The sequence below is a fragment of the Ambystoma mexicanum genome, chromosome 5q (assembly GCF_040938575.1).
Source record: "Ambystoma mexicanum isolate Mex_15411 chromosome 5q, UKY_AmexF1_1, whole genome shotgun sequence".
In the NCBI taxonomy this organism is placed as follows: Eukaryota; Metazoa; Chordata; class Amphibia; order Caudata; family Ambystomatidae; genus Ambystoma; species Ambystoma mexicanum.
Genome location: NC_090933.1, coordinates 880,235,910 through 880,253,102, shown reverse-complemented (window position 1 = coordinate 880,253,102; position 17,193 = coordinate 880,235,910). Strand labels below are relative to the sequence as shown.

At 44.8% G+C, this 17,193-nt stretch overlaps 1 long non-coding RNA gene across 1 annotated transcript; it reads left to right on the top strand.

Annotated features, from left to right (window-relative positions):
• The first annotated feature begins 4,964 nt into the window (after positions 1–4,964).
• Positions 4,965–12,530, top strand: LOC138498654 (uncharacterized). Its single transcript, XR_011278810.1, has 2 exons — positions 4,965–5,044; positions 11,898–12,530. It is a non-coding gene; the product is annotated as an uncharacterized lncRNA (long non-coding RNA).
• Positions 12,531–17,193: the final 4,663 nt, after the last annotated feature.

Below are 17,193 nucleotides of genomic sequence, written 5' to 3'. Positions count from 1 at the left end.
GGTAAGGACAAAAGCCCGTATTCGGCACCGAGTATGGTTTCCCCAGATCGAGGAGCGGGTCGAGACACTCGTTAGCACGTGCCTATCCTGTCAGATAACGGGGGCCCCGCCAGAACCGGAACCAATCATATCAGCAGAACGTGGCCGCTCTCGCTGGGAGGCCATCAGCATTGACTTTTGCAAGCTACGAGAGGGCCTCCACCTTTTGGTGGCCGTGGATGATCACTCCCGATACCCAAAAGTTGAGATAGTTGAATCCACAGCAGCTGACGTGGTCATTCCGGCCCTAGAGAAAATGTTCGCAACTCACGGGCTACCGACCTCAATCAAAAGCGACAACGGGCCACCGTTTACGGGAGAGGACTTCAAAAATTATCTACAGGACCTCAATGTAAAATATCATCATATCACACCAAGACACCCCCAGGCAAATGGGGACGTAGAAAGGTTTATGAGAACCATCAACAAGGTGCTCAGGGTGTCCAAGGCGAACGCCAGCCCCTGGAAGGTTGACCTCTTCCGATTCCTCCGGAACTATCGGGTCACGCCCCATAGCACAACCGGCATACCACCAGCGGACCTCATGTTTGGCACTGTCATTAGATCGTCGATCCTGCATCACCCAAGCAGGACCCCGGACGCGGTCAACGAGGAACGCACAGAAAGAAGGAGAAGGGATGCTAACGCACACATGAGTGGCAAGCGGAGAGCGAGGCCATCCCATCATCAAGTGGGTGACCAAGTCATCATGATACGAAACCCCTCCAAGTCAAAACTTGATACCAGGTACGAGGAACTTCCATGGACCGTCAGTGACCGGCATGGAACCATGGTGACTGTGATACGAGGACGCCGTCAAGTGACGAGGAATTCGTCATGGTTCAAGGCTGTACCCCGTACCCTGTGGACCGATAAGGAGGGCCATCGGGAAGGCGAGGGTACCCAGCCCAGCGAAGAAGAGCCGGAGGCCTTCCCTGAGGAGACAGGAGCAGGGGGTGGAACCTGGGAGCAGTTGGATGCACCCGGCCTCGAGGGCCCGAACAGCGAAGGTGAACCAGAGCATGAAGCAAGGGGGAGTGCTCCCCGAGAAGGGCGATACCGGCTGAGAACAACGACGAGACCGCCAGCCAAGCTAAGTGACTATGTGTGGTAATTAGTGCCCCGGTGCCATGAACCCCAATGGCAGGGTAGCTGGGTGTGGAAGACTGTAAATCATGTTGGACTTCGCCGTTGTTGGTAGTTAGCGTTATGTTTGTTTGTTTTATAATAAAGGGGGAATGTTAAGATCCGCCCTGCGTCCCGCTACGCGGTGACGCAGGGCGTCCTAAATAAAAACCCCGTCCCCGCGTTCGGGAGGCAGTTCCAGGGCCGACCAGCAACCTGTGTGGGTGTGTGATCATTCGGCTCCCGCTGGAGCTGCGCAACAGGCCGCGCGGCCTACCAGCATTCTGCCAGCCCCCGCGCGCGTGGGCCGAGGGCTTGCAACATAACAGCGGTATCCTAATCCTACACACTTTAGTACCCGTCCTTTATGGCGGATGGTACCAAATGACTCCAACATGCACGTTTCCGGGAGTGACAACACCACATATCCTGTTAACAAATCATACATTCGTAAGCATTGGGGAGGGGGTGGCGGCAGTCATAAACCGGCTACTCCCCCGCAACCCTTCCCATCGACTCCCACTCCACCAGAAATGGCATCTGGGAAGAGTACCTAAACTATGCCATTCATAGACGACTCGTGTATTGTATTTAACGGCAACGCTCCCACCCATTCCCGCAAGTGCGCCCCATTAGTGTAAGAGAATTGGTGCGACAAACAATTTCGGAGGGCATCTACCATCTCACCAGTGTCCCAGTGTTGAATAACTGTTCTGTTAACGAAACAAAGAGGTGCTATTTTTGAAGTTCATTTAAAATTATTTTTAAATCGTTGAATGTTGCTTTTAAACTATTTGCTTAATAAACCGATGACTAGAAGCGCACACCCCTATTACTTTCGTTAGATGCCGTCAGGCGGTCACTAGGCCTCTTGTACTGCTCAGACCACTCCAGAGTTTATTAACAGGCGGCCTGTTGTGTTCAGCCTATACTGCTGAGCCGAAGCAGGGCCTTGACCCGACAGGTGGCCTGCGAACGTGGGGGTCTGCATGCAACATTGAAATCTTGCTGTCGGTGTCTTACAAGCTGGGGGGGGGCGAAGAACAGTCGGGCGCTTTGGCAATGAGGGACCTTGTTGGTTAACAGGTGTTGCTACTCAGAGAAACAAGAAATGTGCTTACGTGTCCGCCCGCAGATCCCCCCTCTGCGCAGTGCCCCTTGAACACAGAGGCCAACGGAAGGCTGCGTTTGCAAAACAACGTGTAGTATTTCAGTGAACAACCAATCGCTCCCCTTGGAGGCCTAGTCCTATCTCGTCTCTTGTACATGTTTTGCAGGCTCCACGTCATTGGGATTGACCCCTGCAGCACTTTGCACAGAACCTGTTTTAACTCAGTGCACCTCGATTTATCAACACGGACATTAGTGCGATGTTATGAGTGTGTTATGCTGTGACAGTCTGCAGACACACCAAGCAAGCGCCACACTCCCTACCACCGGTGATTTATGTTCATATCGTGCATTTCCCTAAAATACTTATGTATTATTTGGCCCCCAAGGTGTTGAAAAGACAACTACATTACCAGGATATAGCTAAGTCCAAAATATTGGAGAAGACAGGGTGTGGTTCTGAGATGTTTTCGAAAAGCTATGCGTGTCTGCAACCAAAAAGGAGAACGTGTCGAGTTGGAGACCAGCACTTTATTATGTACTTTTAATTAAAAACAATAGCTATATATTACTAGAACTGCGAATCGCATCCTTTGATGTCTCCTACACAAACGTCTCATTTGCTCTCTGAAACCAACATCCTAATTTTCCCACACCCACATTACTTGCCTTGTAGTTATTATTTTCACTTAATTGATGAGGAAAGCACCATGGCCCAAAACTGTTACTGCCACGCGTGACATATGAGACACTTCAGCCCGTGGAATGCACTGTACAAACAGTCAATATTCTTCTAGATATTATTGCAACACTGCACCCTATTACGCAAGGCATGAGCAGTTTCTGTGTAGCTCTTACCCAAGAGAATCCCTCCAAGATCCCAATTAGTCACACAAGGAAACTAAGGCACATCGATGTAAAGTGGTCTCACAAGGATCACAGACGTTGGCCAAGAGTAGAAGCTGGGATTTTGGGCCAGATCTTGTCACAGATGACCAGACTCAGAAAGGTGGTTCAAGGATTTTTATTTCTTTCAACAACTCAAGAAGTGTTGATCGTTAAATATTAAGAAAGGAAGATTGTTTATTGCTAATGTAAACATATGGTTCTGTGTCATGAGCCATAGAAGAGGAGGGGATAGGTATTACAGGGGCCAAATTTAAGAATTCATGAGTAAGAGCTAAAGCTAGGTCCTGGGTATTGGGCATCGCCTGGTAGGCAGGCGCTACCCGTAAAGAACCGGGAGCTAGTCCATAGTGTGCCACAAATAAAACATTTATTTGAGATGCTAACTTTGTGTCCATTATATAAAGTCCATGATGCTTTAAATGTCTTCCAGATGTCTCTATTGCTTCTTTATAGACGTTCCCAAATACAGAATGATTATATCCCATATGTGTGTTTGTAGGGCACAAGACGGCCTCGGGAGTCGTAAGTAGGTTGTGGTTGCTGTTGATGTCATGCTAACCAGGCTCTCTAGGGCTAGAAGCAGGAGCAAAATAACTCCCAGCAATTTCAAATGCTGTACACTATGGGGCGCCCCTCTCTCGTCCTCCCGTCGGCTTCCCACCTCCCTAGCAAGGAGGGGCTGGTAGAGGTTAAGCAGGAAGAAGGGAGAGAAGGGGTGAATAGTGACCAAGAGAAAAAAACATTGTAGATGGGAAGGTTGGAGAAGTGGCCCGGAGGACAGACACCCAAGTAGAGGCCTTAAGTGAAAGTGGGAAGTCCCTTCAAGATACAGGAATAGCCAGAGATTAAGACACCACCAGACAACAGATTGTCTGGCGGACGTGAGAGGAGGAACGAGACTGGGGCGAGACGTTGAGGAGATTAGAGGTCAAGCAAGGGCTAGTGACAAAGCCCAGCGATAGGCCCTCAAGTATGAGTGAGTACTGGGTCAATGTGGAGGCCAGTAAAATGACTGTGGGCAGTAGGATTACGTTGCTAGGACAGTGAGAAGGGCCAATCCACAGCCAGGAATTTAGGAACCCGACTGACCTACTTCACCTGTGAGAGGCATAGTCTAATTTACTGCAACACATCCTGGAGCTTGTGTGTGCATACCTACATCCCCTGTGGAAACATGCACTACCTGTGGCATGCCAGGACGACCAGTGACCAAGACATCTGTGGAAGACCAACCTTTTGTCGCTAAGACTAAAAGACACCAGGGAAAGGCGGTTCAACATTGTGGAGAAACCCTTGGAAACACCAAGAACTGTGTGTTTTGCCATTCTGAGTGCATTTAAGTTGCCCAAACCTTGCGTAAAGACCCAAGTAAAACGGCTTAAAGTATACTATGTTGTGTCCTCTGGACATGGCTTTGTAAAATTCCTAGTGTGGCAGACGGGACATGCGACTAGTACCATCTCAGCGTCATGCGGATTTGTTATACAATTGATCTGAATCCCCAAGAGAGTAATACCTGGAGACGGCGGACGATCGTGCTTGTGAGCTCCAAGGTCCGTACATCGCGATGCGATATATGTGGGTTTTTTCTGACACTGCAATTGAATGCGGAGTGGGCGTAGCCATGGCGTGTGGACAAGATGGACGTCAGTAGTCCGCATCTGTTTGTAAGGATGAGATCAGTAGTAAGAAGGACATACAACGTCAAGCTCCATCCTGGATACATGGGGTCACGTGATAGGAGGACGCCGCCCACAACGAAACGGAGTCCGGTTAAAGGTATGAGAAGTACACATTGCAATCCTACGGCGAGAGGAAGGCAGGTGGTTAAGAGCATACAAATTCCATGAAGATCATGACGGTGAGTAAAAAGGGAGATTTAATTTAGCCAGTAGATGGCAATTACAGACAAAAATTGTTCGAACTAGGACGCAAGAAACCCCCATTGAGACCGTGTCTTGTCGCTTCCTAGTGTTGACCAGCAGCATTAGTGAACACGGCCGCTCGACCGTGGCCAAGAGATTCCTGTGTGTATGATTGTTTACATTGTATTTTGATGAATGGTGTCCAGTCATTTGGTCGACTGAAAACTGGTTGAATGACATTTGGTCGACGCAATTTGGTGGAAAACCAAATGGTCGATTTTTTTTTACTTATATATTTATTTTTCGGGTTTTTGTTTTAAAAAAAAAGGGTTTTTTTAGAAAAAAAAGGGGGTTGGGGAGGACCCCCCCCCAAAAAAAGGGGTGAAAATAAAAAAAATAAAAAATTCGACCATTTGGTTTTCAACCAAATTGGTTCGACCATTTGTCCAGTCGACCAATTTTTTTTCGACCAAATGACTGGTAACCATTTTGAATGTTTTTAACCACATTGGGTTGTAAAAGATTGTGTTTTAGAGATATGTTTTTTCGTGTAATATTGATGATTGAGAAAAATATAAAATAAACATTTTGTACGATAAATGCATTTTTGTGATACCCACTACCTATTTGGTTCACGGACTGGGTGATTATATATACTAAATAAAAGAGGGAGAAGGAAGATATTGAGAGGAAAGGTTCTAAAGAGAGGAGACACACTGGTTCTTTGGTTTTGACTTCATGAGTGCTTTATGGGCAGAACCTTTGTGTCATTAAAATAGCCCACAATCTCCTTTTGTTGTTGTTTGTAAAATTTACCACATTGGAAAATGATTTACTTTAACATGATTTGTCACCAAAGGAAATTAAAATCAAGAAACTGGAAAGTAAACAAAGACTCCTGTGTAGTTTTTAAACCTTTCGATTTTTCAAATTCAAGTTTTGCCTTTGATATACGATCCCATATCTGCATGTTTCTGAAAGGGCCAGTCAGCAGTTGTGATACTGACAAAGAAAATAGTCAGTCTTTGCACATCATTTTATGAAAATGAATTCAAACTGCTTATTCTATCATGAACATCACTTACTCAAAATTAACGACACAGGCTGTCTAGAACAACAGGAAACACAGCATCCCTCCTCCTCTCCATCCCCAGCCAACTCCACAGACCTGCTGCCTGTGTAGTGGGGTTCAGGTGCCAATCAAGATAGGTTAGGAGATCTGCTCACCTGGCAAAGAATGTTCCTGAGCATGTCATGGCAATGACTGGCTGATGGTATGATAACCCGTGGACATATGTACAAATCTGGCAAACAGCATTGAGCTGCTGGGCATATAATGCCAATACCTGGCAAATGGTGGCAACACCTGCCAAACGATCAGAGTACCTCTGTTAGATACAACTAATATATGGGTTGGGTACCTCGCCATATGATGGAAAGTGCTGGCAAACAGCATACTACACGACAACAATGGGGGTTCATCGACATATGGTGGCAATGTCTGCCACATTGATATGGCCAGCTGAGCAGATCATGGCAATACATCATATATCAATCTTCCAGCTCTATCTCCTCTATGTATCTCACAGAAAGTTACTGAAAGGTTCATGAGCATGAATTTTATCTCTTTGCTACAAGAAATCAAAGGGTATATTTAAAATCTGGCTCCCTGTTGTGCATAATGTAAGCAGATATATACAGGAAACTCAACTTCTTGCAACAAAAAAACGCAAATCTTATCTTTCCCGGGAATCACATACCTCTGGGGAAAGAACAGATTGTAAATGTTACCTTCCACCGGTTGTCTTACTGGATTGATGGCTTTCCCTGAAAGCTTGCAAAAATGTAAGCCTACATTCATCTGGAGAGGCCAAAGATTATTAGAGTTCTCTCTTATTCTCCCTGCTCCTCTCGTGGAAATGGGATCTAACTTCATCTCCTCCCCAGTGGCGAAGGTTATAGAGACAGGTTCTAAGGATGGTGCATATGATCTAGAAGGCGGGAGTGTTAACATAACAATCTTCTTCTGATTCAATATCTGTGGGATCACTCTCTACCATATCCATGTTGGATCCCCATTTTTTCTCAACTGATTCCGATCCCACTTCTGGCACCATATATGAGGGGTCAGAAATGTGAGGCAGAACACTTGGTAAATGTTTCTCACAAGTATCCATTTTATTAATTCAAAAAGGTTTTACAAACACCTCACTATCCCTAACCTAAAGATGATTTCCCTACCTATCAAAATAACTAAAGGAAAACACTTTAATAAAAAGGAATCTGTCCCTCACACCTATGCATACATCAAACTCAAAAGGGTAACCTATTTCAATTCAAATGTAACAGAAATGACAGTTATATTCAACGTACATCTAATAACTGAATCCTTGTAACCTGGATAGGATCCCCTTCCCCAGAGCCAAATCAATATTTTCAATCAAAGGTTCAAATAAGAAAGTTCCTTGTTGTAGCCACATTTTTATCATAAAGTCCTTCTTACTACGAAAGGCTTTCATTTGAGCTCCAAAAAAGGTTTAACCAAACCTTATTTCTTCACGTTGAGTCAAAAGTTCAACACAGCTTCTTCTCCTTAAGGAAACCAAAATACATTCACAATTCTGTATCAACAGCAATGTTTTCCAGAGTGATTCCACAACAACTTAGTAAATACTTTAGTGGCCTTGCCACTTCTTCATTTTAAGAAACAAAACACTTTCACAATTATTTTATATCCACATCAAGGTTTTGGCAGGATGATGCCACAACAATTCATGAAACACTTTAGTGGCTTTGCCACCTCTCCTTCTTCATAATTCCTTCAACCACAATACAGTACTTCAATAATTACGTCTTGGTCCACTAACCTGCCAGGATTACCACTGAAAGGTCTATCCTGATATACTCACCTGCCAGGACAAAAGCTCCTAACACTACTACAAGTATACTATGATGAGGTCTACTTCAAATCCTTTAAAGAAAGTCTTTAACTTTCAACAACATCAACATTTACAACTTCTTTTGGGAGAAATATGATACACATTAGTGTTGTTTGTTCCACTGTTGGGTTTGCCACTGGTGATGCAGGTTATGCTCCTCTCCTCCTTGAAACACTTCATCAAGAGGGTTCCTCTCCTGCCACTCTTGTTTTCCCACTTTCACATCAAGTAACTGCTGACAATCCTTATTTATTACAATTGTCCCTTTTTGGCTTTGGCAATGGTGGTTACAGTCAGCTTGCTTCAGTATTGCCCCTTCTTTACTTTGATAATGGTAGTTTTAGTTAACTTGCTTCAGTATTGTTCAGTATTGCCCCCTCTTTACTTTGGCAAAGGTGGTTACAGTCAGCTTGCTTCAATATTGCCCCCTCCTTACTTTGGCAATGGTGGTTACAGTCAAATTGCTTCAGTATTGCCCCCTCTTTACTTTGGAAATGATGGTTACAGTCAGCTTGCTTCAGTATTTCCCCCTCTTAACTTTATTAATATTATTGGCTTTGATAGTATTGATTGTAAACTTTTCTTCCTTACCTTTTTATAAAGTTCTTATTATGCCAATAAGACTTCTTTACATTAGTTCGGTATTCAATATATCCCTTAGTGGTCAGTGGTCGATTACGGAGCGTACTGGGATTACCCCACAAAGGTAAACTCAGCGGTTTATTCAAACACGTCCGCTCGATTCACTGCCACTGTTTGGTCTCTCACCTTGCAGACTGCTTATGGTTTCCCGCGGCTAGCGGCAACCAGGAAAGGAGCTTTGCTTGCTCCCAGTGTGCTCCCCAGCCACCAGGACAGAGCATGCCAATGGAAGAGCCTCTCTCTCCAGGTGTCTACCTTCTTCTTCCCCTGCGACTGCTGCTGGCAACAACTACTCCACCCCCTTGCGGTTCTCTTGGCCTGCACCTGAGGGGGTCTTATATATTCAAAGGTCCCGCTCAGGTGTGGGTCATTAGAACCACTAGACTGCACCTTGCAGTTTAGTGCCTCTGCGTCCCTCTTTCTTGCCCCAGTACAATGGTCTGATTGCTTCCTTCGTTCTGAATATTGTCCTCATCTTTACTCACTTCACTCATATCATTAACTACACCTTCAAAAAGAGTTTTAAAGGGGCCCAATGGATGGTTCAGATTCAAAGGAGAGTTAGCTTTATCGGAAATTAGGGTATTAATGTTCTGATGCCACATCTATTCTCCTGTTGATTACAAGAGTTTTCACTACCATCAATATAGGCAACCTTGCGAATGAAAGCTTAGTCTTGGTAAATGGTTGATTCAGATTTAAGGGAGAATCAGATTCATCAGAAGTCAGAGTATTAATGTTCTGTTTCCTATGTTATTCATGACAGTGTTCACCGCCAACAAGATGGATAGCTTTGGGAAAGGAAACCTCACTCTTGACAACCAGACATTACATATTCTGGTATCCCAGAAATCTCTCCCGCTGAGGAACACAAATACTGCATCCCTCCTAACAGAGTCCTCCTATTCCCTTTGGGCCCTTCTCCCAGGTGATCCTCCCGGCTAATACCACCCTCAGGGTTAGGATCAGGTAGCAGCTTACTTCCTGTGGCCACCTGGGAGGAGACTTTAGGTAGGGTCATTGTGAGGACTGTGCAGGATTCATCACAGGAAACATCCTCCAGGAATCCAATAGTGAAGAAACTATCCGCAATAAGGAATATTTAATGTTTGAACAGGAACCTTACCTTGTGAACTTGAACTGAGAACTTTACTACTGTTTAGCATTACAAATTGGAACTTTGTGTTGTGCCTGGAAAAGAAACTGAGACCTGTGGAAGGGAGTCATTCCCCCGGGCAAAGATTCCAAACCACCGTTGGAACTATGGGCCACTGTCCAGAAGAAGAGAGTCATTCTTCTGGATCAAGAAGATCCACTACGTTTTTAGTTTAGTATTTAGTGGAAGGGACAGAATCAGGGTTTTGACACAGGATGGTTGACTATTGATTTGCACAGACAATCTAATGACACCCTCAGTTTTTTAGTTGAGGCAGGGCGACACTCTTAGAGTTAGGGCAAGCTAGGTTTTCTCTTTATTTTCGGGTATAATAAAAGTTTATGCCAACAATCATGCCACCTGTGTGTCAGTCTCCTCCTTCTGCACACTTGCACATTGTATAGGTTAGGTTTTCAGCAGAAACCAAGTTTAATTAACCATAGTAAATGTATCACACGTATTCGGTAAGCCATTTAACAGTCACACTTGAGTAATTAATCTAGGTGCAGGATATGGAATCGAAGTGAAAACTGTAACCCAGTCACTAATCTTCAGAAACTCTGAACCATTTAGACATTTTGAAAAATAAATTTAGAAAACAAATTATGCTACAAATGTGTTATATTTTAGTCAAAATTGGCACGTTGGCTTAATGGACTATCTGTTTCTTTTCTTGCAAGCCCTCTCCCATGCATTGATTCCTCTGTTGGGGGACACACTTGGCCTGATCCAGGCGAGCGTTTGGTGTCGCTGGGGAGTGTGATGAATTGCCATCTGGCAAGGGTGTGAAAGCCCAGGCTTTTGTATGTTCATTAAATAATAAAGTGATTCAGGCAATTCAGTCTGTGAAATGGTAATCTGCGGATCAGATTCCGTTTGCATAAGCTCAATGCCAAAAGTGTGTATCTGTGTCCCGCTGCATCCGTATCCTGAGTTGTAGCACCTGCTCTCCCAGAGCAGACAGATTCAGGGGTCATAGATGCCCATTTGCCAGCTGCAGTGACAGTCATGTTTCAGCAGTGCCGGGGCAGCATTTAAGATATGCACCCCTGTACCAAAACTATGATCATAAATAGCCCATGAAGGTGGCACGATAAACACTAAGAATAAAACTATGCCTTGATTAAGGCATGGTGCATAGGGCTTCTTATGATCATTACAGCTACATCCAATTTGATTTCACACATGTGTTAGCTCCTGTGAACTAAACTCAGCTGTGGAAGGTGATGGGTATTCTGGCCAGACATGTTGACCTTGCCAAATTCAGGACAGGAATCTCAATGGCCATGCCACTTGTTTGACCTCTGTTTATGGGCCTGGTAATACCCTCCACCAGAGGCAGCCACACATCAGCCAGCTGTTCTGGGCCCAAGCATCGACGGAGCCCACCCATTCAAGAGGTGTAGCCTCAAACCAAGGTGCTGCATTTCTAAAGGCCTTTGTTGCTAGTGAGAAGGGACGGGGCAGAGTTAGAATAAACAGGAGGGTTCTGTTCTGTAGAGGACGACTTCCATTCTTGTTTCTCTCTGCCTCCCTCTCTCTCCTTCCTGTCCCCTCCACTTTCTATGAAGCAAAGCACTTTGGGTGTGATGTCAGAAGGACAAAGTCCACTTCTTTCAAGAACAGGGGTTGGACCACTAAGACAGGCTAGCTTTAGTCCAGTTACCTGTGGGCTTTTGTTTTTAAAAGAAGGGGTCTCCCACCACATATTTGAATCAGCTCTGGAATCCAACCATGGAATTAGATTTTGCTGGACCATTCTGAAAGGGCAGTCTTTTCTAAAGTCCTCAAGTTGTGAGCTGAAGGCCGGAGTCCCAAGGCAGGGGGGAGCTCTATCCCCTAGTTATCCGCAAAGACCATTGGTGGTGAACTCTGAAGCTGGACTAATACCTGCATATCTGCCAGCTGCCCTGTTGTCTAGGACCTCACTGTGTTGTAGGATGCCTGAAGGTGTGTGCCAGCCTCCCCAGTTTTTGGGAGCCAGAGAAAAGGACTATTCTTGGCCCTTGAGACCCTGGAGTGGGACTCACAGGTCCCAAAAGTCAGAATAGCCAAGGTCCATGTGCTTGCGACATTGACGTTTGCCTGTTTGTTTCTGTTTGTTTCTGTTAGCCGCTGCACTGTGACATCAAAAGCTCAGACTGATGCTTTGTATTGCTCTGAGTACCATTTGGACTACCAGCTTCTTCATTGCCGCTCCTGCAAGTCGATCGACCCAACTGTGGGGTCCCCCTGCATGTGACTGCCGAGCTTCTTAATCGAATCAACTCACCTGTGCAAATTGGTACCAGCTCGCCGTTGTCAAACCTTGACTGTCAACCGAACCAGGTGGCTGCCTGATCTACACAGCTTGAGTAGATGCTCCAGCACCACAGCTACCTTCTGCTGCATACTCAAATGGAAAAGAACCAAAAAGAACCCGCAACCGACCCCAAGAAGCCTGGTTCGATGCTGTCAAACTGTCAAGACATCTGCAAAGTTATTGACCGATATCTGCTCCTCTCGTCCATCATTGAGCCCTAGACCCTGGCTAGGCCATTATAATCCCTTTTGTAGCCTAAAGAAATATCCATTTTGAACATTGTGGTCTTTTAATTGCCTTTTCTCCCCCAGTTCCATTGCCCAGAGTGCTGCATCTATTCTATCTTTGCATATTATTTGTTATTTCTAGAGGAACAGGTTTTTACTGTGTTATCTATTAGTATTGTGTATGGTGTGTTTGATTAAAGTGTATAGTTTTATAGACGCTTGTTTGAACATTCCTTTATTTTAGACTGTTATACTTCCCTGAACCACATTCACACCACTTTTGTTAGAATAGCCTTCCCTTGGCACACATTTCCACAAAAGGAGAAGGAGGTATATCTCTTAACTGTGCCTGTTTTACCTTTATGATTGTGTTGGCTCTTGGTTTGTAGAAGTGTGAGGGCTGAGTGGGTGCTTTAGACTCTATTAGTCCTTGTACTCTTGCAGGGCAGAAGTCAATTTCTCACAGGGAGGGACTATCTTCATAAATCATTTTATGTAAACAGAACCTTCAAAACATACGACATGACCCTCAGGTGCCTGGCTTAAATGTTATGCAGATGCCAGCCATCCTTTTGTTCTGCTGATAAGATATATGTCAATGTGGGTACAATGTGGTCTCTGAATGCTTTAAAGGTACCAATGTTCCCTGTACAGTGAACAGGATGCACGATTTTGGATGCCATAAGACAATCCGTGTTTCATTTGCCGTTGCTACAGCTATATTAAAGTGAAGGGTGCCTCCAACACATGGCAATTCGTATTAAAAACGTTTGGTGCTAACACCCCTGCAAATCGGGTTTAGTGTTGTTCCTTTAAAGTGACAAGCTCTGGGATAAATGTCCTGAACATTAGTTTGGATGAAAACCCCTTCGCTAGGTGAAGAGCTTGCTACCTTGGCTAAGAGTATGTTCAGGGCTTTAGTTTGCTTCCTGATCCAGACTGGCTGCTTTGTGAGCCTTTCCCAGGACCAATGAGATCATTCTTCCTTCTGCCTCACTGTTAAAGGCCTGTTACGACTGCTGGAAGCCAAGTGTCATGAATTGCGGAGGAGCATTGGTTGGTATATTTGGTACCCCAACTATTCCATGTATGAGTAAGAATTCAGATGCATCTTAAATGAATGACAGTTGAAGAGCTCCTAGAAGTCCAGGGTTATTGCATGAAGGTGCTGTGCTAGTTCACTGAAGCACCAAGATGCTACCAAAACTATTAGCCCTAGGACTTGATATTGGAATTTCCATTTACTACTAGGTCCCCTTCACTAAGCACAATCATGTCAACTCAAAACCAACCCCTTTTCCACAAATGGAAAATTATACAAGTTAGTGGACCACCAGTAAATAAACATTTGTTTTTGGTAGCTAAAACATATCTGCAAAATCCTTCCCTTCCTAAATCCTTGTAATTTAGCATTAGTAGCCCCAAAAGCAATTAATTAGAATTAGCTCACAGGAACACAACAGAAAATCGCAGCTTAGATGTTAATTGAAGCTATAAAATCTACTCTCTACCATTTGACAAAATGATACAATGTAAAACTTACTGCACTCCCCATCAAGCTGCCTCTCCGCTACCCCAAAGGAAAAACCTGAGGGATACTACCTCAGTCAGTTCCTCGTCCCATGTTCACTCAATGTTCTGGCATTCCCTCTACTGAGACAAAAAGGCCTGCCTTCTCGGTTCTCACTCACGCCAGGGTCAAGGATCAGTCTTCACTCGCCTCACCCTCCAGGACCCTTTAAAAAATAATTCTATGTCAAGACACGGAGGCCCGGATTCTGCTTTTCTCTCAACTTTACTATTCGAGCAGCATCATTAAAACAATAACAGTAACTTACAAATGCGAGAAAATGACAATCCCCATAGGTTTAGAGTCTTTTGTAGTTCGTAATGTTATTGGTCTTTCCAACATGTGACCTTAAACCACCAATAGTCTCTGTCCATCCCTATAAATCCTGTCCACCATTTTATGTAATGCTCTTTCTTTGCTGATCGGGCAGCCAGTTGAGTACCTTTGACATTACTTCACTCATTTATTGTGGTATCGGATTGAAGTACTTATGTGAAAGTAGTTTTAGACTGTTTAATGCAAACATGGCGGGCAGCGTTAGGCCAACGTGGCGGAACATATCCGCAGGGTTTAGTGATAGTTTATCGATAAATAAGAGCGGACGGCGACAGGAAAAACGGTTCCAGCGGCTGCATCACTTCATTGTCATTAGAGGGGGCACTGCAGTCACGGAAGTGTGGGGAGAAAGACTAGACTTATCAGAGTTCCGGCATACCTCAAGATCACTTCCATGATAGTTGCGTAGTGTGAAAGCCCAGAGAGACAGACACTTGGATAAACCGGAACATTCTGTTTGCTTAAGCTGTTTGTTGTCAGCGATCGTTATACTTTACCTTGCAGGCATCTAGTGGCCAGAGAAAGCAACTCATCCTAAAAGAGGTTAGCAGAGAATTTTACAGCCTCAATCGCGCTATTTGAAATTAATCTTCCCTAAAAATACATATTTTGGACGGCTGCAGGCCCAAGATAACCTGTTGGCTTGTCAAACAGTGGCACATTTGTCCTCAGTTAAGTCCTACAATGTCCAGCTCCAGTGAAGAGGGAAGAGTCCAAGTGAGCCAAAAAAGAATACAACCCGGTCTGGGTCAAATATTACACCAAGATCTGAGACAGAGTCTGGGGCACAGCTCACAACAGCTGGCAATTATGGAGGACTGGCTAAAGTTCTCCAAGGGAATGGAGGAACTTAGAGGGACAAGTGGACAAGGAATGGAAAAAGGGGGAAGAAAGAATGCCTGCAAGGCCAAAAAGGCCAAGACCGACCGGGCTCGCCACTGCAAGGAAAGGGCAAGAGAAAGGCAGTAAACCAAAGAATAAGGAACACAAAGGCAACCTCAGATAGTTCAGAGGGATATAATGAGGAAAATTGGGCGAGTCAATCATCAGAGGAAGATGTTGAGATTATGTCCTCAGAAGAAGAGAAAAGTAGTGGAGACCTCAGATATTGACGACCGCATGGTCACATTTATGGGGTCCGCTCCATCAGCCGCTAAACAAGCAACAGGTTCCATACGAACAGATATCATTGAAGCAGGATGAAAGGAAGCCCAAACCGTTCTTCACTTCGAGAAGAGCAAGAGGGAGAGGGTGGAGACATGCAGAAAATCAACACCAACCTAACTCAGGTAAGAATGAAAGCGTAGGCACAAACGTCAGTCGAACAAACTTGTTCGTACAGTAGAAAAATGGCAAATGATCTCTTCAGATGCCTGGGTTTTAGACACTATACAAGGTTTTAATACAGACTGGCAAAGTACGCCATGGCAAGGGAAATGGCACTAGTGCACAGCACAGCAGATGGGGAGCTGTTAGACGCAAAAATAGGAGAGCTACTGTGAAAAGCTGCCATAATACTGGCAGCAGATATGAAGGACAGCTTTATAAGCAACATGTTCCTAGTGAGGGTTCGCCACAAGATGAGACCAATAATAAATCTAAGAGAACTGAACGTCTTTATAATATACAGACATTTCAGGATGGGGGACATACACCTTCCGAGGAACATCTTACAGCAGGGGGATTAGCTAGCCAGGATATATCTCAAAGATGCTTCCTTGAACATACCTATGGCAATAGAACAGCAAACATTTCTGAGATTTCGGTGGCAAGGTCAAATATGGGAGTTCACATGCCTACCGTTCGGGCTAGCATCAGCCCCATGGTGTTTCACGAAAGTGATGAAACTAGTAGTAACCTTCCTCAGGCAAAGAGGTGTCAGACTGATTATTTATTTGGACGACTTTTGTATAATGTGTCAAGACAAACTACTGATTAAGGAACAGGTGTACAACACCTTAGACCTCCTACAGCAACTAGGGTTCAAAATAAACTGGGAGAAATCAAGCCTATGGGCGGAACAGAACATGGAGTTCCTTGGCTTCAGGATAGATACAGTGCGGGGAACATTAAACCTCCCGCTAAGCAAAGTAAACAATATCAAGAAAGAGATAAGGAACAGATGGTCAGAAGAAGAACTGAACCTCCACATAACCTGCCTGGATCTCCTAGCAGGCTCATTTGTGGTAAAAGTTTGGACACAGGAGAGGGCATGATATTGCATGCGCCTCAAGATGGACAACGTGTCAGCAGTCCGATATATAAACAGACTGGGAGACTGGGAGGCACAAAGTCAAGAATGTTAGCGTTGCTAGCGAAGGAATTCTGGCACCTCTGCCTGCAGAGAGAGATATACGTGATGGCAGAATACTTACCAGGCCGTCCGAACGAGGTTTGCCGACTGGAATATCAAGTTTCCTCAGGGACGCCAGTGATTGGAAGCTGGACAAAAGAGTCTTTCAGATGCTGATGACGAGTTGGGGTCCATGCAGAATAGACCTTTTTGCATCTAGATTGAACAGGCAAATAGCTTGGTGTCAGTACTCACCATTCTTCCTGGCCAGAATTTCAATGTGGGTACCGCAAGGCTGTGTAACCGGAGCTAGTACTAGCACAAGTATCCTGACTGAGGGAGATCTTTCCCTTGATACGCCCCTCTGCTGATTTAGTAGTCACGATATCAGAGGAGTAAATTAAATGAAAGAGTGGGAAAACAACACCGCCAAGATGCCAGGCTGTAAAGGAAAAAGAAACAGTTTAGGTCCAGGTAAGCAACGATTAACAAAAGTAGGACAGGAACTGGAAGAATGGCCTACTTTATCTGGAATGGTTTCTTGCCTGAGCCTGGGCGACGTGAAGCAAGCTCTCCAACCCGGTGCTCCCCCTCTAAGAACAAAAAAGAATAGAATTGTACTACTTCCCTTTATAAATCATCGGGGAATAAGAAGGCCTAATGCCGAGCGTAAGAGACAG